General features: G+C 40.9%; 1 long non-coding RNA gene across 1 annotated transcript; it reads left to right on the top strand.

Annotated features, from left to right (window-relative positions):
* The first annotated feature begins 3,797 nt into the window (after positions 1–3,797).
* On the top strand, positions 3,798–4,314 carry LOC142375999 (uncharacterized). The gene is made up of 3 exons (XR_012769190.1): positions 3,798–3,941; positions 4,042–4,109; positions 4,218–4,314. It is a non-coding gene; the product is annotated as an uncharacterized LOC142375999 (long non-coding RNA).
* Positions 4,315–7,146: the final 2,832 nt, after the last annotated feature.

Here is a 7,146-nt window from a genome sequence, read left to right as displayed (position 1 = left end):
CTAGTTGCGAAGGTCTAACTAGGGATTTGCTGCGGCGTAAGGTTCAAACATGTAACATAGGATAAAAAATAAAGAATAGAAAATGTATGAATATAAAATGTACAAGGTGTGTACAACAATACACAGTATCCAATATACAGAGCAACAACTGTGCAGCTTCATTAGTGCAATTTTAATGATGGTAAAGTGACCGGGGCAGGTTATGAGGTGATTATGAAGTGTTCATAAGTCCAACTGCAAGGGGGAAAAACTGTTTTTGTGACGGGAGGTTCTGGTCCGAATGGACCGAAGCCTCCTGCCCGAGGGGAGTGGTGCAAATAGTCCATGTGCAGCGTGAGAAGGGTCAGCTGTGATCCGACCTGCTCGCCCCATAGTCTTGGAGAGGTGCAGGTCATGGATAGATGGGAGGCTGCAGCCCATCACATTCTCAGCGGTGCGCACAGCTTGCTGCAGTCTGGGTCTGTTCCTGTCGGAACTGACCATGAGCTGCTCGGAACGGAGCTTTGTGAAACTGTAGTCAGTGAAATGCGCAGCGCAGCGCAAAGGAAAACTCCGCGGTTGGGGAAGCTTTTAAAAATAAATAAAAGCCATTGATTGCGAACATTGCTTTCTGGGGGAAGAATTTGTATTGATCGTAGTCCGCTTTTACAGCCTCGGAAGGTACACAAGTTCCTGTTTCTCGCCAAAGGGGCGTGTCTGAAACGGAGTGGCTGTGGACTTGGGTGCGGGGGGGGGCGCGATTGCTGATAAAGTTACGTCACTTTTTCACAAAAATGGATAGGGGGATATATATTAAAAAGGGGAGTACTTGAAACAGAGGTTCTGACACTTGCTGGCACTTCATGAGTACTCCCCACAGCGGGGAGACTCAGGACTAACACCAAAAACGGGAAAAAGACGATTTGGATTCTCTATCCCCTCTAAGTAATGTCACAAGCTGGATTCGAACCGGCGTCATAAAATGTGTTGAGGTTCAGAAACATGTGAAATATCCATTAGGCTACAGATTATTATTGGAAACCAAGAGTGTCAAAGAGTTTATATTCATAGTTAAGTCTCGCGATGCAGCACTGTGACGTCATGTGAAACCCTCCTATAGCCTGTGTTCTGTATCACGTGATTCTTTCGGGGCTGGCCGCGCCTGCTTTAAATAGTTGGGTTTGGTCAACCGCTCTCAGTTCATGAATGTCTTGGACGTTCGTGAGCTTAAAGTTTTCAAACAGTTGAAAAACTGCTGAACGCTTTTTCTTCATTTTTCTGCAAATCTTCGATTGTTGGACTTTATCTTTCCGAGGTAAGTTTTGTTAAGTTATTTTGTTTTAATCAGTTAAGGTTGACCGTGATTCTGTTTTGATAGTTAATGCTTTGAAGTTTATTAAAAATTACTCAGTTTGAAACTATCAATCTTTTTGTAAAGAGAATATACGAAATAATGAATTAATGTAATATTAACTGTATAAGGTAAGGGCGTTAATACTGTGTTTTTTGGGTCGCTGTCGGTGGCTTGCTGTCGGTGGCTTGCGTGCCTCGTGCTGCGTTTAATAGCATGGCTGCTAACAAAAGGCTGCAATGTAAACGAACGGGGAGACTGGCGTTCTTACGCTAGCATACTGCCAACATGGTGGATAGGGACGGGGCGCTGTACTACGACGATTTTCAATACAGTCTGTTCACTTTTCTTCGGTTGAAATTAAAAAGGATTTTGTTTTATTGATAATTGTGTAGCAAATGTAGACGGTATTTAAATTACATGCGTTTTTAAGGAGAACTCCGGTATTTTCAACATTAAGCCTCATTTCTGAGAGAAGGAAGACATGTTTGTAGTTCTCTCGCACTGGAAATGCAATACACCTAGCAGCATTTCTGGTGCGAGAGAACTACAAACATGGCCTACATCAAAAAAGCGCTGAGGGGGGTTTTAAAACATTGCAGACGACTCAGAAAAGAGGCTTAATGTTGAAAATACCAGAGTTTTCTTTTAATAAGCCGCAAAGGTGTGTTGTGTTTTTTTTTTTTTTTTTTTTTTTTTTTGTGCTGCTGTTTTAAAAATAAGTGACTGATTTTGATAAGCTATTTAAACTAAAGGCTGATTCATACCTCTTAAAGCTGCCGTCGGCAACCTTTATTTAGTCATATTAGCTTGAACTGTTTTGGGATTCTGGAAGTAGAATATTAAATAGGCTGTTTAGGAAAATTCCCGAATTCTGTAGCTTTCTCTAAAGCCTGTAATCATGCTTGCAAAAATCGAGCGCTCCCGGCTGTTTTTAACCAGTCACGTTAGGTTTATTATTTCTTTATTATTTGAGCAGAACAGTCACCAACCACGTGTTCCAAGCTGAGCGTGAGTCTGCCCCTAGCTTGTGTGCGCGCACACTGGTGTGAACTCACGTGCACAACCTCGTCCACAGAGGGGGAGTGACCTGAAAGTCGGAAAATTCGAAATTAAACAACTTTCAGGTCCTTCCCCCTCTGTGGACGAGTTTGTGCACGTGAGTTCACACCAGTTAGCGCGCACACACCAGGGGGCTTGCAAGGGCTTGCATTGTTTTGTTTCATGTTTGGAATGATCAATAGAGAGCAGAGGAACTTGGTTTTATCTGTTATACTATTAAATATATATATATTAAAACTTTTATACTTGTTAAAAGTATCATGATATCATAAGTTGGAGAGTGCAGTCCTAGTTAAATTTTTTTTTCATGTTTATCCATGAGGATTGAATGTTCCTTTTCAATGGTTTTATGTATTTACTGGCTTTCACTGTGCAGAAAACTTTCAAATCATTTGCACTCAACTTAACATTACTGCTTACTTTCATAATTAGGATAAATGGTAGTATTTGCTCTTGTAAATATATGTATTTTTAACAGATTTTAGTAGTTGTCTTTTTGTATATTGTCTTCTCATCATTGAGACTGTGCTGTAATCCCTTATGTTTTTGTCATATTTCTCTAATGTCAATTTGCAGATGCCACGAACTAGTCGTAGATCTCAAGCTGCTCGTCGCCGTGCTGAGGCTTCGCCTGTTCAGCGCATTGGCGTACCAACGCCATCCAGTGACTTTGTTGGCCGTGAGTATCATTTATATATTATTAAAGAATGGAGAGTATTTGTATATTCTGTGTGCTAATATATATTGTTTTCAGTGATTAATATATATCTTTTCCTTTATAGGCCGCGGAACTGGGCGGCGACACAAAGCGAACGAATGGCCAATCAGCGAGCATACTGGGCGTCGTCACAAGCTGGTCATTCCGGATGGGAGCCTTGATAAGAAAGTATGAAAATTTTCATGCTATTCAAATATACAATGTAGAAATTGATTGCTTATTGTCAGTTTGCTATAATTTGTCTTTTTTTTTTTTTCCTCCCATAGCTGGTTCTTGTTATCGGGGCGTCCCATTTGCGGTCCTTGGCAGATGGCATTGTTAAAATGCAAGGAGGTTTCGTATCTTTTGCCTTTATGTCGACTCCAGGGGCTGACGCAGATCAGCTGCGCAAGGAGGTTGAGAAGGTCGTACTTCCTCGTCGTCCTGACGCTATTTGCGTTTTTGCTCCATCCAACAACCTCACGTCCAGCATCAACCACCAAGAGGCAGGACGGGCCTTTAAGTTGTACCTGGAGGCAGTTCGTGAGCACTGCACTAAGGTGTGTTATTTTATTTTCAAGTCAAGTTTATTTATATAGCGCATTTCAGACACAAGTGCAATTCAATGTGCTTCACATTAAAAAAGGAATAAGAAGAATAAACGTAACAAAAGAGAAATAAAAAAACTTAAAACACCAAGCATCAGTAGTTGATGTATTTGTAAATAAAGTAATTTGATAATGCAATTCTTCCTCTAGGTGTTCTGTATCGGTATGATTCCACGCTTGACGGAATCCATGGAGAAACAGGAGCTATTCCAGCAGGAGTATCATCGTGTTTCGGCAAATCTAAGTATGGAGTAAAATAATTCTGAGTTCATTTCCAGTATTTTGATGGCAGTTGTCTTTGGTGAAAAGGATGTTTGTATAATTATACATATTTTTCTTTTCAGAGATGCCGTTTTATTCCATTGCCGAGGACTTCCCCCTAAGTCGCGTCGATCTGTGGAGTTATGATGGAGTAAGTACAATCTTATTCTGAAGTTAGAAAGTGGTGAGAATTTATATTCAATACTTATTTTACTTGTCTGTTGTTTTGCTGATTTATATACCTTTTATTTTGGTTTAGATTCACCTTGACGACAACAAGGGGATGCGCATCCTCAGTGATCGCATTTGGGTGTTTGCGCATCAGTTCCTGGAGCTGTCTGCACCCAAGCCACTGGCCACGAGTCAGGCAGCTGTTCCGTATAAGCCGAGGTATGTGCCACGTCTGGTTGTGAAGGGAGTGGAACGAGTCCCACGTCCACCGCCTCCAGAGTGGACAACCGTGAGATACGGCAGGAAGGTAAGGAAGCTTGTTGTTCCCAATGTACTTTTATGCAAGGATGGGATTTAAGTTGGTGTGTAATGTTCTGAAATGGCTTTTGTGTGTTCTTTTTATAGAGGAGCCATTCGGGGGAATCTGACTCTGATTCACCCAAGGAAAGGGTGGTTCCTGATAAGGTGAGTGTTTCACAACCACTTGTTGTAAAGCATTTTTAATGTGATTAGTATATTCATTATTTCAATTTTTGTGTAACAGATTGCTACTCCAGTTTTGAAGGAGTGTTACATCCCCCTGAATCCTGTTCGTTTTTCACCTGAGTTGTTGGTTGCCATGGAAAAAGTTTCTCCATTGGCAGTGGCAGATGTTCACACAGGCAACGAGGTAAGTTGCAGCAAAGTGTATTTCAAAATATAGTCTCAGTATTGTCTTTTAGAAAAGACACAGATCTGACATGTTGTTTGTGTTATAGATGAAGCCTGTGGAACGTGTCAAGAAACCAGCTGTCTTAAGGACCAGGCGTGTGAGACAGCAGGTTTGTAAAACCTTAAGCGAGTTAACTTTTCAGATCTTCAATGAGGATAATTGTTCATAATTAATTTATTTGTCTTTGTCTTTCAGGTTTCAGCCACACCGAGCGTAACTCCTGCCGCTGTTGGTGTGGGGCTTGTGTCCGTGAAGAAGAATGTAAGTGTGGTCCATATTTAGCTTTTTATTATGTTAAATATGTAAGTAATATGAAACCATAAAGTGTATTACTGAAAACACTTGGTCTAAATTATTTGGAATCTTGGTTTAAATTCAGATGAATTAATGTAATGATTTTGTTTTATAGGTTGAGGCAACATCCAAACAGGTGGATGTCTGCGATGTGGTGCCTTCTCCCCATCCTCGGGAGGCGTTCGACTGTCCTGGGTTGGTGTCTGTCCGTCCGTTCGAGCTCGTTTCTGACCGGGAGGTTTGTATAACAACATTTTTGGTAGTAAATTTAAAGAAATGAATACAAATGAAAGAAATTATGTTTTCTAATGTCATTGTAGATGCTTGAGGTGTCGGTGGATTTCGAGTGCAGCCAAACAAGAGGTCAGTGTGTTAACTCCAGTTCTTGCAGGTGTTCAGAGCGGTTCCCCCCTTCTCTTATTCCAGGAACAGTTAGTCATAGTAATCAGTCTGTTAGCAATATTTTAATGTCCAGTAGTGTTGTAGCAGCTATAAAACACCAAACTTCTCCAATTTGCACTTGGAAATCATCGGATGTCGATGCAGTTGATGCGGAAGGTCAGAAGTTGGCAGAATATATTGATACAGAAAGACCTCAGAGAGGCACAAAGCCAGAGTTTTGCAAGTTGGTGGAGCGACAAAGTATTTTTGGTAAAAAATGGAAAGTACTAATTGGGGGTAGTAGTTATGGTCAATTTAATTTTAATCTGGAGGAGGAATTTAGTGAGAAGTTACAGCTGTATTTGTTGAGAAATGGAATGTGCATTCTTAATCTTGAGGGTTCATGTAGCTTGGTTATCCATCATGAATCTTACTTTGTCATTGTGGACTGTGGAACAAGAAATTTACAGGGGTTGGCGTCAGAAACAGGTACATCTGTAGTGGTATTTAACACTTGCTTCAATGATTTAATGATTCACATTATGAATCTTCGGAAATCATTAAATGCGACAGAGTATGGCATGTCTGCGATTTCTGTACAACAGAGTAGCTTTGGTTTAGAAGCATGTACCACAGTCACTGCTGACACGCAGGTCACAGACGAACGTCATGGTGCCAGTTCAAGTAGTCAGCAATCAGTTAGAGGATCATTCCATCAGGGCGATGATCGGTTTAAGTACGGAGGACTGCAGTGTGCAGCTGTGACTCTTGTTGCTTTAGCAAAGCACAAGATGGATAGTGTTTTTTCATGGCATTCTGACACATTAGATAATGTTGTTGTCAGAGGTGACGCCTTGTACACTTATTTGCGGGACAACAATCTGATTAGTGGTAGGAAGGAAACGCTCTGTGTTTTAGACTTGCCGAAGCAGGTTGATATTGACGGGTGTACTTTAGATGTGACGTATGGAGATTTTGTTGCTGGACATGTAGATGTTTTCCAGAGTGAGTTTATAGATTCTGGTGCGCACACTACTCTCCGTGAAGGATTGCAAAAGATGTGCGCCACATATGAAACTTGTGTTCTGACTATAAATGGAAGTACCTGCGCTCTTATCAGTCAGAATGGAAAGTATGCCGTTGTAGATTCCCATGCACGTGATTGTAATGGAATGGTAAGTGTTTCAGGGAAAAGCAACGTTTTGTATTTAAACAGCTTTGATGATCTTTTGAATTATATTGAGAGATATGCTAGGCAAAAGAGAACCAGTCCCAAGGAATTTGAAATTAGTGGTGTGCAAATTGACATGCACAGAAATGAGACTTCATTTAGTCCATTTGGCAGTAATTTGTTGAAACCTGTCTGTGTTCAGGAAGTCTTGTGTACAGATAAATCTAGAGGGCAAAAGCAAAAGAAGCCTCAGAGTAGTACATCTTGTAACAAGATACAAGAAACTCATGAAGATCTTGTAACTTCAGATGTGTTTGTCACCAATGTGAGGACTAGAGCGTTAAAGTTTAATCCTCTTTCAAAAGTGGTGTCAGAAGCTGTTTGCAAACACTTGAACGTAGAATGCGAGAAAGGTGAGTCATCATCTGACTTGGTTGGGGACTTGGGGATCCCATGCAA

Source organism: Odontesthes bonariensis, unplaced genomic scaffold (genome assembly GCF_027942865.1).
Source record: "Odontesthes bonariensis isolate fOdoBon6 unplaced genomic scaffold, fOdoBon6.hap1 scaffold_144, whole genome shotgun sequence".
Classification (NCBI taxonomy): domain Eukaryota; kingdom Metazoa; phylum Chordata; class Actinopteri; order Atheriniformes; family Atherinopsidae; genus Odontesthes; species Odontesthes bonariensis.
This window is presented reverse-complemented; position numbering and strand designations above follow the sequence as displayed.